The following is a 27,473-nucleotide window of genomic DNA, read 5'->3' on the forward strand; positions in this document are numbered from 1 at the left end:
AACAATAATGTCATTGACCTTGATGTAATGTAAAGAATAACATGAAGTAATTTTGATACAACCTGGAAATTGATTTAGAATTGTAAAACGGGATGACAAATTGAATTTATTTGAATATTATTTACAATTAACGCTAATTATTATAGTAACAGAACATAACCTTCTGCGACAGTATTGGATTTCCAACCTCCGTGACGCTTCCCTCGTTGCCTTTAGATTGCATATCCGAGAATAATCGAAAAACCTGAACTTTAATGAATAGGTGTACTTCAATGACATGCATTAAAGGACTGCTACCAGCTGTATAATTACTACATTTCGGCATGGTCGAGCATAAAAACACGTAAGGGGCAATGTACTATAAGTTATGATACAATTAACTATACGAAACCAAATTTATTTTTTTATACCTGGCATAATACGAAAGTAGCGTTACTTGAGTGAAATTACTTTCGTAATAATTTATGTTTAAATCCGTGTAATGCGATGGAAATTTAGTACTTTAATCCTTGCTAAGCTCACATTGATCTTCCCTCTAGAGATGGTTATATAGCTTTTCTGTGCGCTGTGGAAGTTTGTACGTCAAGTTATGGAAGTTGTGTCAAACTGTGACATCTTCATTACTTGAGCTCCGTTCTACAGGTTGTTGAGGAGGACCGCGGTGTCATGGCGGACAGGCTGATGGAGCGCCGAGAGAAGAGAGACCCGCGGAGCAATTAGGTGAGTGAGAAATACGCTACAGCACTTTTCATCTCAGACACGCCACCCTTGCAGCGAAGTTAACACTGCCTGATAGTTGTAATTGTTTTATAAGATAAAACTGCGTCTAGCTAAATCTTCCTTGTCTCGTATACGTACGTACAGTATTTCAGGTGGAGAAAGGAATACATTAGAATCAGAATTTCAGAATACGCAATACACCAGCATAAGGTGTGTCCATTGATTCTTTTTACTCTTCCTAATACATAGACATATATTTAGGTTACAGAATAGTAATATACGTTACAAGAACGGTATGTTGACGTTTTCATGGTCTAGGAAAAGATTGAAAAAGCGAAACGTAGTTGAGCTTTTTTAATTTCCGAGAACATGAAAACAAACATACCGCTCGTGTATCGTACATTATTTTGTGCGAAGATCGTTTATTACATACCTGAAAGACGAATTTCTAATTAGTTGCAATGAAATCTCCATCTTGGTTTCTGTTTAATGACGGCAACTTCGGGAAACCAAAATATCTTTCTTCAACATTGTTGCTATAAAATGTTTTCTGTGTTTACTATACTCCAGCAGGCCGTGATATACGTCTGTCTTTTTCCCCCCAGTCTATAAATGCGAACTTAAAACAAACTGTAAGGTTATGTTATGATTTATTTTTCATTTTAATATTTTAACAACATTATTTATATAACATATTGCAGTAATAACATCGCCATCTGGAATCTTGTTGATTTTTTCACGGCTTCCTTAATGTTTCTTGTATCAGGAATGCAATAAGTTTCGTGGAGTAGTAGACTTTACTTAATTTTTGCAAATATCTAAAAACAATAATTAACATTGCAATTTAGGTGAAATTGCAGTGGTAAGTTTCCAATTTATAATTATTACTATGTTAAAAGTCTCTAAAAATAATATGTTAAAAGCCTAAAGCAGTAAAATGAATGTCGCGCTTAAGCGGTAAGAAGAGGGAAATTGTTATGTGTGTTACGTTGGGAATACTGAATGTGGTACTTCACACTTACCGCGTATTGGTTCTGTGCGGAAAACAAGCAAATACGCACTATCTCGCACAAAATAACACACGTGACTAGTAATTATTAAGTGAAAGACACTGAACATGTTATATGCGTTATTGGCTGCAGAATTGTTCCTTAAAAGTTCGTAAAACAGTCCAATGTGCTACACCAACTTCGTGATCAATATCACGGCTACTACGTACTGGATGTTGTTCTATCTAATTCAGCATATCTTCTTCCTCATTTACAATTTCATCAGGTCCCGTAGACCGTGATTACGACACTGAGGTATTACACTTCCTGTGTCACGAACACGCTGACACACTGCCGTAAAGATATGTGCGTTTGATATATTCATACCTGTAAATCTTGCCTCATAACGTCGCCGAGCTTCACGACTTTTGTAGGTGATTCTCCGTAAATAAGCATCATGTCAAGATATTCCTGGTTTGTTAATTTAGGTATTTTAAAATGCAGAAAACTAAAAAAAAAACTGCACATTTGCACACATACGAGTAAGATGTACTCCTGGATGTAAACACGCGTACAACCGCTCAAGAAAGACTGAATACTAAACCCAGGGCTCGCAGCTTATCAGTACATACCGATTATTTAGTCCTGACAGCTCAGCGACGCGAAAGAAGGAAAGTAAAAGGAGGAGTGGAGAGAGTTCCGGCGAGCGGTCGGTAAAGGAATGAACCACAGCTTAATTGTACTGGAATCATACCGCTCTACCGCACGCATGACATCCGATCGCTCCGAAGGTAAGCGAGTGAATAACCCAAACACCCTTGGCGTAACTAAATGGACTCGCCTGACCCAGGCGCATATAGCCTGGTGACTGTCAGGACTAAATAATTGTACTGTACTAGGCGAAAGGACGCGACGTTGCCAAACATCGGTCTCAGAAATACGAAAAGTGTTAATGATTGCAAGTAATTTGCACGAAAACCATCAATTGCATTGCGAAACTGCTAAGAAACAAACCATTCCTAATTGATTTCTTTAATTATCTCGGTGGAAATTAGAACAGCAGGCCTGCGAATAATACTTACCGAATAAAGCAGGCTTAAACATTTAAGGCAAAAACATATTTTTAAGTATTCACTTCCCACCAAAATGTTATTCGCATTTTCGTTAATATTCTACCCAAGGAATATGCTGTTAAAATTTTCACAATTATACCGCTTCCACCTTGTAGAAATATGTACTTCAAGTTGGAAAATAAATACATTAGGTGTACCAAAATGTAGAGTATACTAAAATAAGATGCGTTCATTTATTTTAGACTTTTTATTCTTCAGAACGGATAAAAAAATTCTGTCTTACATTACAGGAAACAGTTCTGTTCTTGGAGAACACCACACCTCCTTCGTCATACTGTTCTTTCATGTAACGTTGGACTAATACTTTCCTTACCTCAAGAACTTGCTTCACAGAAGATAATGAAGAAATTATGGATAGCCTATTTAATTTACAGTGTAGCTACTACACGTTGATTGATTTTTAGTCCTCTTCATTTCTCCAATAGGATTAAGTCGCTAGAGGCTGTTGTGAGTTACTGGAAACTGCTCTCTCTACTGCCTCTTTCAATATTATCTTATACTTTGCTACTTTATTCCTCTAGAAGCCTAGATAATATTTCTTTTAACGTGATGTTTTGCATACTTTTGAAGTCAAGTATCACTTTTAATTTTCATTTCTGCTGATAATGTAAATCGAAGAGCTATTTGTCAGAGATCTTAAAACTGAACACAACCGGCTAAGGAAGTGTCTTCTTAGTCAGAGGATTACAATAAGTAACTCGTGTACCCTTTCACCGCTGTGGAGTAACGGTTAACATGTCTGAACATGAAACGAGCGGACTCGGGTTCAAATTCTGGTTGGGAAAAGTTGAGGTTTTTCCGAGATTTTTCCTCGGCCAATTGAAGCAGAATTGTTGGATAACTTTCGGAGTTGGATCTCGGACTCCTTTCGCATCATAATTATTACATTTCCCCTCTTTCATCATCATGGTCTCCGTTTCTTTCCCATGTTTAGGTCTTGCTCCGATGTAGAGTCGGCTGCGGGCCACCACCGAACTTGGGCCCCGTGGTATTCGGTCATTAGTTGCTGGTGGTAGTGCTATATACCGTGGGCTTTACTCTGGGCTCGTGGTATCTCGTGGAATCGGGATTGAGGGACCGCGGTGATGTCTACGAGGAAAGGCAAAAGGGATTCTGTAGTCTGTATAGGAGTTCGGAGGCGGCCCGAGAGGGGTTCTTACGGCATGAGCTCACCCAAGTAGCCTACGTGCGAGAACAGAGTGCCTCCCCTCAAAGGAGACTAATACACGAGTACCTTCGTGCGAAGTAATATTAAGCTCTACATTGGGATAGTCATGATTAGATCTAGGAGTAGGACAAATGTCTTAAGCATTGATATAAAGTGTTTAAATATGTCCGCGTATATTACATAAAAATTAAGAAAGCTGATAGAGTTTTGTAGTTCCTTAACCTCCTACATTCTGGAATATAGCATACAATACTTCATGCATTTAGTTTCAAATTTGCCACTAGGTGGAATCGTTATCGATCACTCTTCTTTTCTTTGCTTGGCAAGCCCCTCACATCTCTTGGGACTTATAAGAAGCACAAGAAGATCGATTCAATCATTGCAATGCGTGTTTCAATTACTATTCATAAATGAAAATGGCGACCAACAACTCAACGCCAAGGCACCGTAGGACATACTTTCGAAGTAAGTACACAGTAAACGTTATATTTTAAAGGTAAAAAAAAATATGATATAAGATAAATGTGCAGAGACCCGAAGTATAGTATAATATATCTGCATTTGTGTCCCAACTGTAACCTGCAGAATTTTTTTAGCATTTATCCTCATTTCAGTGAATTTTTTGAAGTGTAGAATTATAATGAACTGTAAAAATAAAGCAAACATATCTGAAGACTCAGGAGGTTAAAATGCTAGTTTGGATTGTTAACGCCTACTTCATAGTTTTAATGCTTAAAATACCTTACATCTGTATATTTTAAAAATTGTCAAATGCTGCTGACGGAGAATAAGACTACTCTTAAAATATACAACGCACATCCTGTCACATCTGTGCTATCTACGTAGCGGCTGTTATCGACAATCGGCATTTTCAATTATGAACAGATTTTTCACAAGTTTTGAAATTGTGACGTACGTCAGTTTTATTACACGACTCGGCGGGCTAGAGAGATAAAAAATCCATTTTTTTAATGCTGAGAGGTGTGAATCAACTTATGGATAAAGAAGGTAAAGGTCAATATTTCCCTGATGAGACTGAAATTAAAAATGTAACTAACCTTAGCCATGCCTCCATAACCTCTGTTTGTATACAGCATTCTTTCTAAGCTTTCAAAGTGATATTGACGGACAAAGCACAAGGTTTTAAGCGATGAATTTTATGGTTACTGTTATGTTTTACAAAGCGAATTAAAAGTGGAATACGTTTTAATTTTTTATTCCGAACTTATGTTCATTAACTTTCCATTAAATGTTTTAATTCTGATGACTCAATAATATTTGTGCCTTTATTATTTAGTGATTTAATAATTTCAGCTGAATAAACGTTTAACCCATTGGTTTATTGTTTTTATCATTTATTTAAGTTCGAGTACGATGTTCCTGAATTTAAAAAAAAAAAAATATTTTTAGGGCCTGTTGTAATAATTGTTACAGTTCATATAGGCCTGAGCGCTTAAATATACCCGTACCGGATACTCACGAACCGGATTGTACACTAACGCACAGGTAAACAAAACTCAGCGCGCCACCTCACTCTATCTATAGTCCGTTCCACTGTAACTTCACTTCATCCTTAAGTTGTCTCGGATCCTAAACCTGGTTATGAATAAAAAATAATATAACTTAAAGACAAAAGAAGTAAACAAATTGTTTTATGGAAGGTGAGGACAAACAAAAGCGGAAAAGAAAGATAGTAAAGAAATACGATAGATTAATAGAAAAAATAGAGAAAACAGTTTAAAGAGAAAGAAAAACGTAAGATTGAAAGAAAGGGTAAAGTTTTAGCAGACAGTAGGGAAAAGATTTGAAGAAAGATTAAGAGGAAATAATTACAGAATAGAGAGAAATAGTAACGGACATGTAAAGGAGACATATGCAGAATGAAGAATATTATTCCATTTGATTAAAAAACTGTAGGGTAAAGGTTGGAAAAATGTGATATGAGTAATATTTTGATAGTTCTTTTTGAGAATTTATTACAGTTTTACTGAGCAAGAGGAAGATCGGTTTTTTTTTTTTTTTGCGTCAACGTCGTTGACAAGTTTTTTCTGCACAAAACCGGTAAAAATTGTAATACATTCTCAAAAGGAACTATCACAATATTACCAACCTTTATCCTATAGTCTTCACCTTTTCATGCATAATAAATAGATCTCTCATTTACTTCAAGCTGGTCTCAAAGGCAATCCTTGTCTTGCTTTGTGAATGTAATGAATAACGAGCTCTAATGTGTTGGTGTTGAATGCTGTTCTGTGCTTTTAAAGCGACCTCATGCACATGTATCTCCTAGCAGTTATTATTCCTACCAACAAAATTGATTACGTTAATTAATTTCAGCCTCTAATGGATGCTGTGTTGATCCATCACTCCGGCTTCCTGTTAACTAACGTTTCCATCCGGCATTGCATCATGTATTTGCGCATTTAGTATTTATGATCACGTTGAGAGAGGCATGGTCAACCATGGAGCTGCTCGCCATCCTTTGGGATTCTTCGTCCAAGTTCAAACGACTGCTGCTAGAAATTATTTATTGCGTGGGCTTAATTTTATTTATAGCTGGAAATCTACTGATTAAGGTTTGTAAACCAACTTCAGAATTTTCTTGGAATATACGTAATGGTTGCTGTAGTATTAATTACACTGCAGAACGTTTATGGTTTCATTCTGTATGCATCAGAATCTCATTGAATAATTCAGACCATAGCGGGTGGTGCTAACTAGAATATATCATTAAGTCTATAAATTGCACGAAACTCAGCTTCTACGCAGTTAAATTATAATTCATACACCCACTTCCACAGACAGTAATGCTGTTTGCATCTAATAGGCAATCATGATGTTAATAATAATAATAATAATAATAATAATAGGTTTACTAAGAAAAGTTACAAATAGGTTCACTTAAAATCTTTCTACACTACCTGGAGCAGCATACTTGACTATTTTTACATAGAACAAGAGTTTTAGGCAATACTCACATCATTCAGAGGACACTTGACGCCTGGCTAACATCGTAACTTTCCGTAATGTAACATTAAAGGTGCGTATCCACGAAGCGACGCTGCCACGCGCGATCGACTCTCGCGGCAGCCTCGCTTGTTGCTTGCCTCGTGGTTTTGTCTTGGCAGCGAGGTAAGAACGCAAAGCAGCATGAGCGACCAATTAGTGTGCGGCAATTAAGGCAGTTAATATCTGATTGCGTGATGGTATTTTTATCAACGAAGAGTCCACACAGAGCTAGTTAATTAATGCGAGACACCTTTGACTCGCATCCAAAAACCGACTGAAATTGTCTCACGGGTGAGATAACCTCACCCCTTGCGAAGCCGCCGCGCACTATTGCGAGGCAAGGTATCCACTGGGCGAAGCAAGCATGATAGGCAGCCTTACTTTGTGAATACGTGGCTTAAGAACATTGATAATAATATTCCTAAAGTGATCCTAGAAGTCAATGAAGAAAAATTTATTACAACCATTAAAAACCTTAAGAACAGGAAATCTTCAGGAGAGGATAGTATAACCTACAAAATGATAAAATATGGAGGAGATAGACTTACACTGGAAATAATAAAATCAATTAAACAAATATTCCAAGAGAGTAAAATACCAGATGAATGGAAAACTAGCATTGTGATTCCAATTTTTAAGAAGGGAGAAAAACAGATACCGGAGAATTATAGACCAGTAAATCTGCTTAACACGCTATTGAAAATCACAACAAAATTAATTCGCCAGAAACTGTCAAAAAGTATTTGTCTCCAAGATGAACAACAAGGATTTCGGCTCGCTGGATCTTGCACTGATGCTAGTATTATAGTAAAACAGGTTATAGAAAAAGCTATTGAGTATAATAAACCTGCCTTTTTATGTTTTATGGATCTTGAGAAGACTTTCGATAGATTGGAGATGTTTTAAATATTATAGAAGATAATAATGTACCGTATGGACTGATCTTATTGATTAACGATATTTTTACAAGTAATTTTAATCGAATAAAAGTGAAGGGAATAATATCTGAAACGATACCAGTTAAAAGAGGAGTTCGGCAAGGTACTCTCCTAGTCCATTACTACTTGATTTAGTAATGAATGAGTATATAAAGGCAATTCAATTTAAGGATGAATACAAAATGGGAAATAAAGATTTTAATATCTTGTGCTTTGCTGACGATATTGTTCTGATGGAAAATACGGAAGATGATCTACAAAGATTACTGTATGGATTCCATCTAGGATGTATAAAGTATAACAGTGAGTGTTATAAAACAAATCAGAAGTAGTAAAAATGAAGGTGATATGTGCCGTGAATTTGGTTTGGTGAAGGAAGAACTCAGAATGATTAACAGATGCAGTATTTTTCAAAACGGAAGCAGAAAAAAAGCCACAAATTTCTTCAACCCAAGCTTTAATTGTGAGTACTATAAGTATTTCAGTTACTATACATTGCAGTATTTTACATCGTTTTCACCATTTTCTACAAACGAGTATAGTATCTACTTTTATTTTGTTAATAATAAAGAAAAATAGAAACGATGTGGGTATTTTAAAAAGTTGTAGTACTGTAGACTTATATAAAATTGCAAATTAAACTATACCTTTTACGTATTATGAATGTATTTCTTCTTTAGTTTTATTTACTGAATTTAATTACTGTCATTACAGCCTACAACGAGCGCACTCAACTGAGTGACTTGGTGGAAGTTGACTTAAAATATATCAACATATATGTCGAACTTGGAGTCAGGCCACAAAGGGAAAAACACTAGAGGAGAGGGATTCGATCCGGTGCTGTGGATTGAACTTCGGTGTAGCTCAGTGGTTAGAGCATTTGATACGAAGAATCAATAATAACCCTGAACAACAAATTCTTACGTTTTGTCTTGCTCCGAAATAAAAATAGGTGAATATTACTAATATGTGTGCCCTAAATCTGAATTTAAAATCCAAATTGCCTCGTCACGTACCATTTTCTGGAGAAAATGAATTAAATTTTTTAATTAAAAATCTTCTTTTTTTAATTTTTCACTGCTACCGGTAAAATTACAACACACTAGGGATTAAAAACCCCTCATAATACTTTAAATTATGTATTGGATCCAAAAATGATGTTACATAATTTAAAACACAGCAAAAATAAAAATATTTCATGCGTATAATGAGAAAAATTTTGAAATTTGAACTTCCATTTAAAAGAATTTTCTAGATAAATTCTGTTTATAACTAGACCTGGGACTGTCTTTTACAAGGAACCAACAATAGTCTGCAAGCATGCTGTATGCTGACCTTTATATCGTCTTTCCATTTAAGATATTTATTGATGAAATCTGTTCCCATGCTCGTCGTTTACCGTTCCAAGTGTAGGAGGAAAGAAATCCAAATTAGAATGTATAAAGTGTATTTTGAGAGACATATTACATCCCATTTTCTCATGGTTTCCACAACAAGTTCCATTTAGTTGTCTGCCCTAGAATTTCCAAGAAAATTTGGGCAAACATCTTTGAAAGCGCGCCATGTCATTTTCTCTGTAACGGAAAGTTTTTCCTCAGCCATAACTTTGTGTATTTGTGGACCGATGGAAATGCCCCCTTTTAATTTTCCTTCACTCAAAATGATAAACATTTATTTTAAATACTGAAAACCACACCCTTATTTGTTCATTGCGTAGACCTCACTTTGAACTGTTATGAAATTTACTAAATATAAGGGACCAATATCTGTTTATTTATTACAAGTGCAAAAGAACATGCCAACAACTATACTAAACAGGAAATACGTCACAAATTCATAAAATGCATTAGTTTTGTTTTGGTTTATAACCCCCAACCCGCGCCAGATGTTTCCTGGGGGAGAGCTTATCGAAAAGTGAAATCATAGTATATCTTAAAAACCTTACGCGATACGAAGAAAAGAGATGCATTTTCGGATTCAGCGCACACCAAATCATAAGGGACACATTGTTTTACGTCGAAGCAAAATTATTGTTGTTTAGTGTATCATTCATCCCATACTGCTCACAGCTGTCATTTAGCTCCAGTAGCATATCCCTTGGTATCATTTCCTCTGCTGCTAATAACGCCATATCATCAGCAAATCTTATGCACTTTATTCTTCTCCCTCTTACTTTATTCCTCCCATGTTCTGAATACAGTTCTTCACTAAATTCTCCAAGTAGATGGTGATCTGGGTGGAATAAGAGAGCAGAATCGAACCAGCATCCTCCCAATAATTTGTAGTCAGACACTCTGCAACTTGATTCATAGCGTAGACATACAGAACAGCTGACTAAAATCCTATCTTTGTAATAAATAGATTACGGAAGTATATTCTAGCTTTCTGAACTTTATGAATCCATGATTCTGTACCCGCTAAGACTACTGTTCAGCTGTGTTTACACTGTTTCGTTTCTGGAATTCCCTTCTTGAACTGTTTGTCTGTATCCCTAGTTAAGCAAAACGGCGTGGAAGTGTAAATATAACGAATAAGTCTGTAGTTAGAGGAAGCTAGTTAGCTTGCTCTGTTATTTAGTAAATAGCAGGTAACTCGGGTGTGTATCATGGCAGAACTAATTAAAATGTTAATTACTTACACATATCGTATGGTGTCTTATGTGGAAATGCATGCCTGCTCTCCTGCGACAAGCCCAGAGGCGCAGAAAGAGAGTATGTATCTTTGTACGCGCCATTCCGAGGCGGAGTTATAGTTTCAAACAAAATTCTGTGAACCTCCGTTCTCACACTAGCGAACACTTTGTTGCTGAAGTAAGTTTCAAAAGAGGGAAGGAAGAAGTAAGGCTGAAATGGGACTCAAGGAGTACAGACTCGAAAAAAAATGCTGTGTTGAAAAGGAAGACAAGGAACGCCTCTTTACAAACACATACTAAACACGCACAGTGTTTTGTTGGTGCGAAACAAAAGTGCTAACTGTTGCCAGATGAAGCGGAACAGAGTTCCTGTGTATCTGTGTATGTCTTTCTCTTAAAGCCTGGTTTACGTTGGTAGAGTAATGGAGATAACAAACAAGCGCAGGTACAGTTCACTCGGAATGACCTGAAACTTTAAATTAGACGACAAAAACAAACCAGCCACTGCGCTGGTGGGTAAGAAATATCTCGAGAATCGATTGTCGTATAGGGTGTAGCCTATGCCTATGTTAAAACACCAAATAATGAACCTCCGTATTTTTTTCGAGAAAATGTTATTGCATTAAGTTTCCATAAAATGTTCATTTCTGTGTTAGTACAGTTATAAATATACAGGGTGAAAGTGATATAACTGTGCAGATTGAAGAAAGAAACAGAACATATTAAAATAAATAAAAAATTGAAGTATTGTAGTTATGTCCATGGTTAATTAGATAATTAGCCCAAAAGTGTACGTAGTTTGACAACAACTCATTGTCTCCTCCATATCTATCTGTCTATCTATATATCTATCTATCTATCTATCTATCTATCTATCTATCTATCTATCTATCTATCTATCTATCTATCTATCTATCTATCTATCTATCTATCTATCTATCTATCTATCTATCTATCTATCTATCTATCTATCTATCTATCTATCTATCTATCTATCTATCTATCTATCTATCTATCTATCTATCTATCTATCTATCTATTCACCTGTCTACCTAGTCTACCTATCTATTTACTCGTCTGTCTTTCTATCTATTACCCTATCTACCTTTCTATCTACAGTCCACTCCTGTGGAGTAACGGTTAGCACGTCTAGCCTCGAAACCAGGTGGCCCGGGTTCGATTCCCGATTGGGACAAGTTACCTGGTTGAGGTTTTTTCCGGGGTTTTCCCTCAACCCAATATGAGCAAATGCTGGGTAACTTACGGTGTTGGACCCCGGACTCATTTCACCGGCATTATCACTTTCATCTCATTCAGACGCTAAATAACCAAAGCTGTTGATAAAGCGTCGTAAAATAACCTACTAAAATAAAAAAAAAATCTAGCTACCTTTCTATCTTCATCTATCTACCTTTCTGTTTACTAGTCTGTCTTTCTTTCCACCTTCCTGCTTACCTTCCTATCTGTTTAACTGTATACCTTTCTATTAACTAGTCTGTCTTTCTTTCTATTTGCCCTTCCCTGTTTAGCTTTCTTTCTATTCATCTTTCTACCTTCCTGTTTGTTTGGCTCTCTTTCTAATTACTTGCATATCTACTTTTCTATTTATTCATCTCTCTACCTATCTGTTTATTCGTCTGTCTTTCTATCTACTACCCTATCTACCTTTCTATCTTCATCTATCTACCTTTCTGTTTATTAATCTGTCTTTCTTTCCACCTTCCTGCCTACCTTCGGCGCAGAGACTACAACGTGTTCATAATATGTGCGTCCGTTTCGTCTGCAATATTCGCCGGGCTGATCACGTAACACCATCCCTCGAAATGTTGTCCTGGCTCCGTCTAGAAGATCGTAGGAAAATCCACTGTCTTTCCCTTCTCTTTCACATATTGCATTTCTCCACTCCTGTCTATCTTGCGTCTCGTTTTCAAAATTTATCCACCCATCATAACCTAGACACACGATCACAACACTCCTCAATATTATCCATTCCCTCCCACCGAACATCCTCATATTCATCTTCTTTCACTGTGGCTGTTCCTCGACTTTGGAATTCCCTACCGAGTAATGTCAGGGACTGTCAGACATCAAACCAATTTAAGAATAGGCTAACGAAATATTTTTCTAACAATTCTTGTTAACAATAATAGCTGTTTCAGGCCTCTCAATGTTTAATGGTTATATATATATAACAGATAAATATCTAAATTATCTCAGTATTATTATTATTATTATTATTATTATTATTATTATTATTATTATTATTATAACTATTTCTTACCAATGTTTATTATTGTCACACTAACATTACTTATCCAACATTCATTATTTACTTTCATGTTGTTTTATGGTCTAGAATTAATGTAATAATTATGTAAGCAATTGTATTCAATTAGAATTAGAGTGTGGCTGGACGGAAGAGAAGGCCTACTGGCCTTAGCTCTGCCAGATTAAATAAATAAATTATTACTAAATTATTACCTTTCTATCTGTTTAACTGTATACCTTTCTATTAACTAGTCTGTCTTTCTATCTGTTTGCCCTTCCCTGTTTACCTTTCTTTCTATTCATCTTTCTACCTTCCTGTTTGCTTGGCTCTCTTTGGAATTACTTGCATATCTACTTTTCTATTTATTAATCTCTCTATCTATCTATTTACTCGTCTATCTTTCTATCTACTATCCTTTCGTTTACTAGTCTGTCTTTCTTTCCACCTTCCTGCTTACCTTTCTATCTGTTTAACTGTATACCTTTCTATTAACTAGTCTGTCTTTCTATCTATTTGCCCTGCCTTGTTTACCTTTCTTTCTATTCATCTTTCTACCTTCCTGTTTGCGTGTCTCTTTTTCTAATTACTTGCATATCTACCTTTCTATTAACTCGTCCCTCATTCTAACTACTTCCCTGTTTTCCTTTCTATCTACTTATCTGTCTATCTTTCTATTTACTTACCTCTCTACCTTTATATCTATTTATTTGTCTACCTTTATATCTATTCATTTATCTTTCTGTCTATTCATATACCTACCTATCTACCGTTCACCTACATATTTGCATGCACACCTATTTACATACCTATTTGCCGACCTGTATAACTATTTACTCACATGCCTATGTTGACGATAATAAAGTATACTTTTTTTCCTCCATTTCCACTGGCTGGAATAAAGAAACATTATAATGCGATGAAGGTCGAGCAATGGACTCAATATTGAACATGTCAGAAGTACTGACGCAGCGAGCTAGAAAAACCGTGAACAATGAACAGCAGCACGTGAGGAGACAAAAGTAAATGCTAAGTCGAAAGAAGTGAAGGAGAAGGAAACACGGTACAATAAGCAAAGTTGGAAATGAAAAGATTAGCAGTGAGCTGAGTAACCATGGAGACGACGGCGGGCGAGAGAGTCGCCAGGTAAAGCGAAGCATAATCGAAAAGATGGGATAGAAAAAAAAATGTATGCACACACAGAAAAGGCAGAGGAGAAATATGACGAACAAAAACTTGCATGCTGGGTAAAAAGGATACAAACTGAGTAAGTGGAAATTTGAGGAACGGGAATGGGGTAGACAGCGATACTCCAGTGACAACATCTCCAGTGACAACATGGAGATGTTGTCAAACAGCTTCCCGAAAACTGTAGATGCAGTCTTAGAAAGAGGGGAAGTAAGACACTAGGAGCTTTTCCGTGGCAGCATTGTATGCACTTGAGACCATGTCGAGATAAATTTCTTTACTGTTGCTTGTGCCGTCAGAATTGTCGTTTTGAAGAAAGTGGAATTGCTATAAAATTAGTAGTCGCTAATTCTAAAGTGTAGCCTGTCAACTTGAAAATAGTATTCTTTTTGTTATATTGCAGGAATCACAAACAATAAAAGTACCTATTGTCAATATTAGCTCTACACTTACCAGAATTTCCTGCACTGGCCTCGATGGTCTAGTGCAGTCATGTCAATTGATGCCCATAAGCGCAAGCGCGCGCTTTAGAGATCAGGAGAGCCTGAGCGCTTTACAACGGAAAGGATGGAGTTAACAGAACGTATCAAAACTGTATCCATGTTAATTTTTAGATTTGTCTGAAAAGTATAAGTGCAGTATAAGAATGTAGGCCTAAGTTCTAATTTTATTGCTCATTTTTCACAAGTTTGCTTTTATTTTGATTCAAAATGAATATTTTTTCAACTTTTTTTATTGAAAAGTGAAATTTTCAGATAAAGGCCTATTTATTTAGTAGCCTTACAGGTGCTGAAACAATGTTTTCGTAAATCTAATATACCGTAAATACGTATTACTGAAGATAGTGTATTACAAATTTTGAAAATATTCGCATGGAAAATTAATGTTTGTAAGGAAATGAATTAACAAAGCAACTACTATCACATCATAAGCAAAAGATATGAGCCCATATGTTATAAAAATGTCAGCCCTAAAGCTTCAGCAGGTTTCGAGAAAATAATTTAATATTCTGCTGATAGGAAGTTGCGCACCAATATCACCTTAAAAGCATAATGCGATAAGAGTTTTGTTATGGAATATTAGTTATACTTAAAACATATTATACTTACAGTAACTAGGTAACTTTGCTTTGTACTATTATATTGTTTTGATTAGTTCATTGATTACTTTTATAAAGCTAAAAATACCACCAAGATCAATTCCAACTTATCATGTCATACTCGATCTCTTTTTCTTGATGAATGATGTGTTTCATTCACTTAGTACAGTATAGTTGTAGGGACTATGGAATTTATGTGAATATTCCCTCTTAACTCTTTATTATGTTATTAACGTTTAAAACATAACTGCAATATTAAGAAATTGGTGTAAATACTATTGTTTTACATATGATAATATCAAATAGAAAGAAGCCATATAAAAATAACTACTTAAAATTTCACGTTCCGTTTGAAGTTTGTGCACCACTGTTTCTTAATCCAACAGGCTGCTTCTTCCTCCTTCCATACATTGCGCTTGATGCCCGCGCACAATGTCAAGGTCAGAAAAATGCGCTTGCTTTGACATCACTGGTCTAGTGGTTATGATACTAGCCGCAGGATCTGAAGTTCCCGACTTCAAACCCGCCTGAGGACGATAGGTTTTAAAGGACGATAATATCCTTCGCACACCATGAATAATTTCTGCAAAGTACATGGCAATAACCAGTTGATTTTACAGCACTGAAAACTAGACGTTTAGAAGGAGGAATAAAAGGAGAATCAGAACTTCTGAAATGAGATTGTCCAAGTCCCACAGATGCCCTGGGTAGCATTCGCGAATCCGACGCTGACAGGTGGGCCATACTGCCTCAATCCGTAATAAAGCCAGATCCCACTTCGCGAACAATATAATATGTAATACAATAAAATAAAATAGTAATAAAACATTGCTATCACCACAGCATGGTGCTTCCTCTGGTTGCGGATAGAGGAAACGTCCTCCAGATATCGAGGGTAGCTGCGAATATATTGAATAATTAGCGTGGACAGCCGATAAGGGGTGGTCCTCCAGCTTGAGGTTGGGCGAAGGGCATAACAACCCATCACCGTACAAATTGACAATAGCATGTGTCTTTAACAACAAGAAAGACATAAGCGAATGGTATATAATTATTTACGTAAAAGGCTTCAAGTGTTATTAGGTCATCAATTGCAATTTCTTATTAAAATGCATACTGCATTTGATATGATCATATAATGTCAAACTTGCAAGAGTTGAAAGTGGATTACTGTCATTTCGACGTGCAAATGCACATACGTGGTGGAAGTATCAATCCGTGTCTTATTGAAGTTAACTTGCTAAGAGAGTGGATTGAACTATCTTCTCGTATATTCCGTTGCTTGCTTTCTAGGAAACAAATTTCATACAATTTAATAATTTCCTTTTCAACATCTTTTCATTCAACGCCTTTTCGGGAATGGTCGGAGATTATAGGCGAACATACTGTGTACTGCAGGGTATAGTTATGCTCTGGAGCACAACAGATTATCTACCTATCTATCTATCTATCTATCTATCTATCTATCTATCTATCTATCTATCTATCTATCTATCTATCTATCTATCTATCTATCTATCTATCTATCTATCTATCTATCTATCTATCTATCTATCTATCTATCTATCTATCTATCTATCTATCTATCTATCTATCTATCTATCTATCTATCTATCTATCTATCTATCTATCTATCTATCTATCTATCTATCTATCTATCTATCTATCTCTCTGTCTGTCTGTCTGTCTGTCTGTCTATCTCTGTCTGTCTGTCTGTTTGTCTGTCTGTCTAATGTTCAGAGCTAAAGTGGATCAAGTTCTGTCTATCTGTCTAATGTTCAGAGCTAAAGTGGATCAAGTCATAAATTTTCATAAATTGAGTTTAATTCATTTTCTGATTATCTGAAGTTGGATTTTTCCGAGCAGTATGATATAAGTACACAATATATTGCAGTATTGAGTTCACTTGTACTGCAATATATTGTGTACTTATATCATACATATGGGCATACATGGTTCTGATGATGTCCCAATAGAGCCGAAAACGTTCAATTGATATATTATGTAACAAAAATATTGCAAAACCAATATAGTTGTTAAATAAGGATAAGCACAGACGGCACATGAAATAAATTTTGATTGTCACTAATTGTTGAAAAGTAATTCAACAATATCTCTATCTGTTCCAATAAATATTTCCAAGAAATTGCGATTTTTTTTTTCTGTAAATGGCCCCTAGGAAACTTACTTTCTTGGGGGTCCTTCGTAATTGCGCTCGAGTGGCCAAAATTTCTTTTGACTTTATTAATATGGTGGAAGAAAAACAATTAATTTTTTTTATCTGCCCCCATGAGAATGTTTGCTTGTGAGAGACTGGAAGTGAATACGTTGCAACAGCGCAGTACTTGACTCCCCATAAATTAAAAGTATAACTAGGTACTCATGATTGGTAAATTTTGGCATTGTCCTTAATTGACTTCACCTTCAGAATTCTACGAACAGACTGGCATAAGACTTGCTACTGCTGAGGCAAAACGTAAGAACACAGATAAAAGGTGTACACTTGCCGAGCAACCCGTAAGTGCAGCTATGCCAGATTTTCAGAAGATTCCGTCACACTGTAAATGCGTTTTTAATCAGTTAATTTGTACGTTATTACAGAAAGGAAGCGTTTTTTGAAGAAATGACACAGGAATATTTTTTTCGGCTTGTTGTTCGGGTTGATAGCTTACCATTCATACGTCTCCAATAGTTCTACCATAAATGGTATTCAGATTCCAGACAGAAGTTATTTATTTTTGGCTAAAGCGTTATTCAAATACCAAAATTACATCTGACATTTCGGTTACTTACAACCTAAAGATTCTGTTCTTAAAATTAATGCAGTTATACCCCTTTCACCTTGTATAGGTATTAAAATATTCGTAGGATTCTTTACGTTTTAACAATCAATACAGATTAAAAAAATAATCTTTACTGCCTGTATGAATATTGCAAATAAATATGTTAGAAACAAAATAGAGATGTGTATGAAAGAAAAAGATCTAAATAAAAATTCAGTATCAGAGCGGTGCATCATGCATTATACAGGCGATAGAATGGAACGAAGCACTTCATCATCCTGTCAGTTTCAGATCTACTCTTTGCTAAGGCTGTGAAACCCAACCATTGTTTTTGCTCATAAACACTTTAGATGTACAGTGGCGATGTGTCTATGTATTTAAAGTTAATGAATTATTTACATTTTCCTTATTTTTAGTCAGCCTTCTTTCTTACGTTGAAGTTTTCACATAATGCGTTCCGGATATTAAGAAGTAATTTGAGATTATCCCACTCTCTGTTTCATATTATCTTAAGAACTTCGTTTTCCACTGATCTACACATTAAAAGAACACACGACGCTACTCTCGTGATATGTAGACAGCGTGAAGAAAAACGTAAGGAAATCAGTTTAGCTGGTACCGAAAACAACACAGAACGTCACATTGGTTGATGCTTAAGAAAACATGATAACATTATTTGATATGTAGCAATAAATATTAATTACTAATTATTTTGGTCTGCACGTTGGAAGACACACTATCATACTAGTATGCAAAAATAAATGGTGTTAACATATATAATGAACTATCCTGAGACCGAAAGTATTATTTTTTAAATTTGTGTTTTATGTCTGTTAAATTTTCACTCGATAATGACTCGATACTATGAAAGTTGGTATCCAAAATAATATAGGTCTTACATTTTAGTTTATATGATATTCAAAATAATTTCTTTAAAAGGGAGGTTATAAGAGGGCCTGTAATAAATAACTCGCTAGTCCACCGCTGTGGAGTAACGGTTAGCCTTCCTGACCTTGAAAGAAGTGGGCTCGTGTTAAAATTCTCGTCGGGGCAAGTTACCTTGGAGTTTTCTCCTAGCTTTTCCGTCAACAACTTAAAGCAGAATTTCTGGGTAACTTTCGGCGTTGGACCTCGGATTTCATTTCGCCTTCATTAGCATAATTTCAGCAATCATCTTCAATAGTTACAGGTTAACCAGGAGAACATGGTGGACGAGGTTCCAGGATTTGCCTACAGGCATCTGTCTCCGGAAGGTACACTTATTCCTGAGAAGCTGCAGGGCTTCAATCAGCGGACTGCGGTAGACAAGGGAAGTGTAGCTCCCACAAATAGATGTCGCCTTGGTGAGTCGTGGAATCGGCGGCGTCATATCCCTCTAGTTAAGGATGCAGCAGATTCATGTACGTGAATTGCGAATAGATGCCATCGTTCTGAATAGGCCACAGGAAAACATGACGAGGCGGAGAGGCGATCCTGTTCACGCGAACTCCGTCAGACCTGGATGCTGTGACTGAATCGACAAGATGGCACCAGACAGTGAATCACATATTTGATGAGCGGTCCTAAGGACTTAAAAAAATCATCCCAAAAAAGGGGGTTCAACAATAAGTCTAAGGCTGCAGTGCTTGCTTACGGGCCCGCCTCCGAAGAAAAAAATGTATAGGCTATATATATATATATACATATATATATATATATATATCGCTTATTATTTATTTTTAGGAGAATGTTACATAACAAAAGTTACCTTTAAAATGTTCCGAAAAGTTTTATCTTGTGCAAAGTTTTGATATTTAACGAGATACTGTATATGAGTTTTAAAATAACAATGCGTTTTATGTCAGTACCGCTTTTACCAGAATGATCTGTGCTAATAATAAAATTGGAACCTAATTTTTTCTGAAAATTTTCGCTTTTGCAAAAATAATTGGCGTAAACATGTGTAATGAACCATCCTCCTACAGAAAATCGCATTTTTTTTTAATTATGTATGTATGTATGTATGTATGTATGTATGTATGTATGTATGTATGTATGTATGCATGCATGTATGTATGTATGTATGTATGTTAACTTTTCACTCGATAATGGCTGAACAGATTTCTATGGAAATTGGTATGCAAAATAAGTTAGATCCAACTAAATGCAACTTTGAAAATAATTCAAAAGCAAACGATTTACAACTTATAATAAACTAATTTTGAACTAAGAAATAACAAATATAATAGTCACGAGCAAAAGACTTGCAACTTATAATAGGCAGAAGTAATAAGAAAGCTGTATTTGAAAACATAATGGTTTAAATCAGTGATATATTAGGAACAATTGCAGCAGCTAGTTAGCTCATAAAAATGCAGGTCAACATTAATTTAGTGTGTATGTTGTTTAGTCAACTGTCCGAAGATAGGTTTAAACCTCACATGTGATACCAAGAAGGTACAACTTACGAGGCAACTAAGCCAGGAGATAATGGGGTAAGGTGGCCAGTTCCTTTCCCCCTCCATTGGATACTTCGCCGAGTAGCTGCATATTACACTAGTCAGACTTCAGATGCATACTAACAATTATTCTTCTTCTGACACATATCGTCAACTGAGATGTACTGCTTGATAATAGATGTACATATCAGCCAGAAACTCAATCAGAGAAACTTAGTGTGTATCAGAACATTAAATCATCCGACTCGTTCTCATGAAGAGCACGATCATACCATAGTGTGGTGACTGGTAAAGTTCTGTACTGCGTGTATTTACTGAGTAAGATTAAGCGGTGTGCATAATTTCATGCACGGAGAACCGGTTCTCAGCCGAAGCGGTACCATAACACGTGAGGATGAATTAAGGATGAGCGATTTGCGAAACATATAATAAGTAGAGTTCGGGTTTTAGGTATAAACTTATTTTAATCCTTAAATGATACGTGCATAGAAACTTGCAAGAACACGTTTCAGAGAAAATTACACCTAAAATTGGCACTTTTAGAAAACCGAAAAATCTCTATTTTGACGATAAAGCCTAATATTTCCTATTTTGCATATTTTGTCCATGAAAGGTCAAGACACCCACTTTTTTCGGAAATTTATATTGAAAATTCCAAATTTTATTTTCAGTTTGTATTAGTTGTTAAACTAGGACTATACATATCATATTTGATGATCTGGTCGGGGGGTTGCTTTATTACTTTATAGCATTCGGGGTGCTACGACACACAACTGATGAAATTCACACACCCAGTTCTTCGAAAAAGAGAATGTGCACTCAATTATCTTTCTGCCTGGTATCTATTATTCTGTTACAAAAAAATTGTGCACAATTACATGAATATGAGAAGACTGGGACATTAAAACATGACTCCAGCAAACCAAGACTCGCCCTTCTTATATCGTGAATGTGTCATTGAAGCTTCTGTTTCATCCAGGAAGACAAATGGGTTCTGCTTTGCTATACGTCCACATTACAGCTAGAAACTCCGCCAGCTAGAAAATTCGTAGCACGTGCTTGCCTGCCTATGTGTATGATGATGATGAATGGAACAAGATGGAGAGGGGAGGGTTCACATCACCTCCAGCACAGGTTTCAGTAATCCAACCCCAACCCCTTACCCGAACTAAAAGGGGTTGTGAGTGCAACTCCCTCAGTAGACGACGTCACACCCCCTAACCTGGATTTACAGTGGCAAGAAGAACCTTGCTGTCTGTTGATGATTTAGAAGGTGGAGGCGACAAAAGCTTCGTGTTTCTATTTCTACACCCTGCTCCAGGTTTATAAGCTAAACGATGTTACAGGGCCAGCCTCGAAGCTTGCAAGAAAGAAATAAAATCCGACGATGCACTTACAGCTTGCTTTTTTCAGTTTCCAAACTCCTAAACCATTTTTCTTTGATAATTCCCTTGATTACTTCGTCTTTGCTCTTTGAATGATAACAGTTGGAATAGAATTTCATGAGTCCAAATGAATAGCGAACTAGCGGAGAAATTGTTTAGTCTTTCTAAAAGTTTTAAAGTAACGTCTGAGGAATTATCAAAGTGAAAAAAGAACACAAAAATGCAATGTTCATTTTATTTATGACCGCGAAATCAGATAAAGTTTTTTGACCTCTTTCACTGTAACTATCCAGAAACCGTTGTCTTCAGCTGAGTATTTATAGCATCTTATAGGAAATCACTGTCTACTTATTTTTTTCAGTCGTGACCTTGAACTTTTTGTAAATCTTATTGATAGAGATAATTCCATGCAAATGCATGTTTTTATAGGAATATAGAACATAGCTCAAACTTAGTACTTAGCCATTTCAGTACCTTCCGGTTTCAAATATGCGTACTTTTTCCGTGCATATTTGCATATTTTGGCCTTTTTGGAAATAACAACATGCATAATGCATATTTAAGCAATTTTTAGCTTAATCATGCTTGCAATATACATTATATTAAGTTTAAATATATGGTTTTGAGTGGACAGCTCAGTTTCTCGATTTTTATGTCCCTTATATTAGCTTCAAGAATCAGGAATGAAGAAGGAAAATGAAAAAAAAAATAATAACAGAAAAAGGTTCATTCAAGTTTGCACCCATATCTTTTTGCAATGTAGAAAGGTCATCCACAAACGATTAGGGAAAACGCGGAAATTCTACTTGAAGCAAGTAAAGCGATTGGGTTGGAAGTAAATCCCGAAAAGACTAAGTATATGATTATGTCTCGTGACCGGAATATTGTACGAAATGAAACTATAAAAATTGGAGATTTATCCTTCGAAGAGGTGGAAAAATTCAAATATCTTGGAGCAACAGTAACAAATATAAATGACACTCGGGAGGAAATTAAACGCAGAATAAATATGGGAAATGCCTGTTATTATTCGGTTGAGAAGCTTTTGTCATTTAGTCTGCTGTCAAAAAATCTGAAAGTTAGAATTTATAAAATAGTTATATTACCGGTTGTTCTATATGGCTGTGAAACTTGGACTCTCACTTTGAGAGAGGAACAGATATTAAGAGTGTTTGAGAATAAGGTCCTTAGAAAATATTAGGGGCTAAGAGGGATGAAGTTACAGGAGAATAGAGAAAGTTACACAACGCAGAGCTGCACGCATTGTATTCTTCACCTGACATTAGGAACATTAAATCCAGACGCTTGAGATGGGCAGGACATGTAGCACGCATGGGCGAATCTAGAAATGCATAATTATAGAGTGTTAGTTGGGAGGCCGGAGGGAAAATGACCTTTGGGGAGGACGAGACGTAGATGGGAAGATAATATTAAAATGGATTTGAGGGAAGTGGGATATGATGGTAGAAACTGGATTAATCTTGCTCAGGATAGGGACCAATGGCGGGCTTATGTGAGGGCGGCAATGAACCTCCGGGTTCCTTAAAAGCCAATAAGGAAGGAAGTAAGTAAGAAAGGTCATCCTTTGTTTATATTGACTGACAAGCGCAGGAACCTCCCAGAAACCAATTTAGAAATGTTGTTAGTTGTTAACTGTGCAAAAAAGTGAAGTCAAATAAAATATTTGGAACACAAATGAAAGTGCATATTTTAATGTATTTTTCGCATGATCATGCATGTTTCATAGTTTTATAGTGCATGAACGCATGCATATTTTGGGATTTTATAGTGCATGAAATTCTCGTCTCTAGATCATCAGTCTTCAGAAGAGACTTTGGCACTCACGATAAATTTAATAATTGCCTAAATCGTAAATTAAAGGAGGAAGTTATATTTCTGAATAAGGCCTATGTACTGTACAGTAGAGCCCCGATTATCCGTCACCGTATTAACGGACCGGTGGATTATCCGACTGTCTTTCGATTTTTTTTTTTGCTGCACATAAAAAACACATAGTATGTACTCTACAGCAAGGAAAATAACTCTATAGTACCTAACATTAATACGTATTTCTTTCTAGAATGTGTTGTTACAATGGTTATTAGAGGATCCGGGGATCGATCTCGGATCCTTGGTGCTACGTACCAAACTCTCTAACCACTGAACTACGCCGAAGTTCAATCCACAGCACCGGATCGAATCTCCCTCCTCTAGTGTTTTTCCTTTTGTAGCCTTACTCCATGTTCGACATATATGTTGACATATACCGTATTAAGTCAACTGCCATTATACAAGGAGCGCACTCAATTGAGTGACTTGATGGCCGGGATTCCACAGTATATTATGCACTGTTGGGCGAAGGATCTAAGTAAGGATTTGTTTGGTCCTACAGATATATATATATATATATATATATATATATATATATATATACTGGTGGCTTGTGCAGCAAATGCTGCTGCAAACTAAGTTCGTTAGACATTCAAATAAAAACTTTTCAGATTTATTTTCAATGAAGAATACTTGTATTTTTCATAGTTATTTGCTTCCATAATAATGAAACATACTCCCTCTGAATGGATTTTTTTTAGGCCAAATACTTTTTCTTGAAGCTATCCAACTTCAGTTTTTGAGTTTCAACGCGAAAACGCAAGTATCAATATCAGGACGATAGCAGTAACTATTTCAGGTCTTTGTGGATTGTAGGCAAAAGTTAAAAAAAAAAGTCAGGTTTGCTAAGCTTTCGAACAATAGCATTTTCGTATAGCTGCTGCATGTGGAACTTGAAATGTAGAGCGTAAAATCATTTTATCCTACTAAGAGATCTTGCTGAAATGATCTGGAGACTACAAAATTTTCTAGGTCTCTTATTTTATCAGTAACTAATACATTTTTATCTTTCTTTAGGAACTGTAATTTTTGCGCTCTCTCGAGCCAATACTGAAAACAATGACACATATCAATATCTACACTACACCGCCATTAAGTATATGAAAAAGATCCAACCCCGCTGGGTTAAAAAGTATAAAAATATTTGATTTTTAATAACAATAGACTATTATTATCTTACTTAAGTTTTGTAGTTATATAGTTATATATACACTGCAGAATCAGTTTTTAATAACAAATTGAATTGAGCTGTAAATATGTCGGCAATCCTGCAGGTCATGGCCTTCGTGTAATAGCCTATTGTTTATTGTAGTGTGTGTTTTGTTCTGAAATTCAATCAAGTCGGCCGTGATTGAAGAAAATTAATTTTCAAAACTGACAACAGATGGATTTTGGAAAATAGGATAATTATGTAGGAAAATTCATATTTCACTGAAAACTACTATTTTTCCGAAAAACTTTGGATGCCAGGCAAGAAAATGAGGGGTCACTCATTAAAATCCGTTCAGCCGTTTTCTCGTAATTTCCATTACCAGTTCAAATTACATATATAGATATATGGTAAAAATGATTACCGGTGCTGTGGATTGAACTTCGGCGTAGTTCAGTGGTTAGAGCGCTTGGTACGTAGAACAAAGGACCCGGGTTCGATCCCCGGTGCCGGAGCGAATTTTTCTCCTCTAATAACCATTGTTACCATAACAGACACATTCTATAGGACCAAAAAAATTTCTTTAGGCCTATTTAGTGTTATTACAAGTCTTTACAATTGTTAGACAAAACCTCTGAATAAACCCAAACCCAAAGAGCGGCGTTCGAACCTATGCCCGAACGTAGCCTCGAATCAGTAGTGAATGCGCTACCTCCTGTACTACGCTGGTAGTTCCAACCATGATTTATACACCTGTACGGTTGTACGAAGCGTATGCTACACACCTGTAACAGTCCTGAAAAGTTAATAATGAATCTATGCTGATGGAGGACATTTAATTTTGAATCTTCTAGACTTGGCACTGCGGAGATAAATGGAGGTTTCTGCAGACTGTGTCGCACATGACTGATGATTTATGTGCCCCTTCTCTAGTAAGAGTCTATTCGAACTCTGTCGGGTCAACAGCGGAGTTCCCTTCATTTGGTCACTGTTAGAATTGCGTTGTCGGCCGCCCATAAATCTCTCTTTAAAATCCGACCGAGGTCGAGATCATGTATTTATTGGAGGGAGTGTTCATTGCGTAAGGGAGTTTACTTTATAGAAATCTCTTGTATAATGGCTTTACATTTTAAGAACATGTCTTTACCTCGTTAATGTTTCTTGTTGCTAGAGAATCATTTTTCCATAAGGAGAAAGGGGAAACGGTTTATTGCCTTGTGGGTCCCTCGAATTTAAAAGAGTTGTATTGTTATTACAGCGTACTGTGAACCTGCTTTTTTTCTGCAATTTTTATAGGCGCGTAACTGCATCCGCTTTTTTAAAGAAAGAAAACTAAGCAGTCCCAAAATAATAAAAGTGTTTTACCTTTTAGGTCCATATAGACCGTTCCATTTTATAAATCATATTTATTGCTTTCTCGAAATTTTGAAAAAATACACCAACGGCACTAGAGGAAGTGGTTTATTACCTTATCCGTTCCTCGACTTAGAAAGGGTTGTATTGCTATTTTCAATTGAATGTGAACCTGTCTTTTTGTGTATAAGATTGGGTTCTCATATCAAGTAAGAGTGATTGTTATAGGTGTGTGGCTGCATCCACCAAAAAAAAAAAAAAAAAAAAAACCCAAGAAATCCTAAATTAATAAAATTATATACAGGGTGTTTCAAAAACACGGGGCATAATTTCAGGTATATATTTCCCACATGTAGACAATCAAAATAGTTCATTACAACATTGAAATTCACCGGAACGTTTTTCTTTCCGCAGGTCGTTGTCATTACAGAAGATGTTCAAAATGTCCACCTCCTGCTTGAATACAGACCTCACATCGATGTCTCATTGACCTGCGAACACGATCCCAAACTCCAGGAGTATTGCGTATGTCCTCAGAACAGGCCACAATTCGATTCCGAAGCGATTCCAAATCAGGCACCGGAGACGAATAAACCAATGATTTTAAATGGCCCCACAAGTAGAAATCGAGAGGGTTCAGATCAGGTGAGCGTGGAGGCCAAGCAATTGGGCCATCTCTACCTATCCATCGATCAGGAAACCTTCGATCCAAGTACCGGCGAGCCGTACGACTGAAGTGTGCAGGAGCGCCATCATGCAAGAAGTGAATGTGTTGACGATTGATCAGTGGAGTGTCTTCTAAAACATGAGGTATGGTGTTTTCCAGGAAGTTTGTGTACGCCTGCCCCGTAAGTCTGTTTACAAGTACATGGGGTCCAACTAATCGATCACCAATGATACCGGCCCACATGTTGAGGGAGAACCGCACCTGGTATTGAGATGGAACAGTTGCACGTGGGTTTTCATACGCCCATACATGCTGATTGTGGAAATTTGTTATGCCATCTCGTGTGAACTGTGAGTCATCTGTAAATAATACTAACGCAGGAAAGTTCGGATTTACACCACACTGCTGCAAGAACCACTGACAGAACCTAACTCGTGCAGGGTAATCTGCTGGTGACAGGGCCTGTACACGTTGCAAATGATAAGGATACAATTGATACTCTTTCAACAGTCTCCAGACAGTCGTATGAGGAACACTGACTTGAAACGTTACCCTTCGTGTGCTGATAGAAGGAGTCATGTTCACAGCCTCCAGAATCTCCTCCTGTACTTCTGGAGTTGTAGATCTTGGTCGTCCCCTTCCCAAACCAGGAGAGTTAAATTTTC

At 36.4% G+C, this 27,473-nt stretch overlaps 1 protein-coding gene across 1 annotated transcript in view; it reads left to right on the forward strand.

Annotated features, from left to right (window-relative positions):
• Positions 1-640: 640 nt before the first annotated feature.
• LOC138715198 (uncharacterized) overlaps positions 641-27,473 on the forward strand; it is a 1,247,406-nt gene continuing 1,220,573 nt past the window's right edge. Inside the window, exon 1 of the mRNA XM_069847833.1 lies at positions 641-720. The gene's annotated coding sequence lies outside the window, so the exon portion shown is untranslated. The remainder of the gene's footprint in view (positions 721-27,473) is intronic.

Source organism: Periplaneta americana, chromosome 15, assembly GCF_040183065.1.
Source record: "Periplaneta americana isolate PAMFEO1 chromosome 15, P.americana_PAMFEO1_priV1, whole genome shotgun sequence".
NCBI classification, from domain to species: Eukaryota; Metazoa; Arthropoda; class Insecta; order Blattodea; family Blattidae; genus Periplaneta; species Periplaneta americana.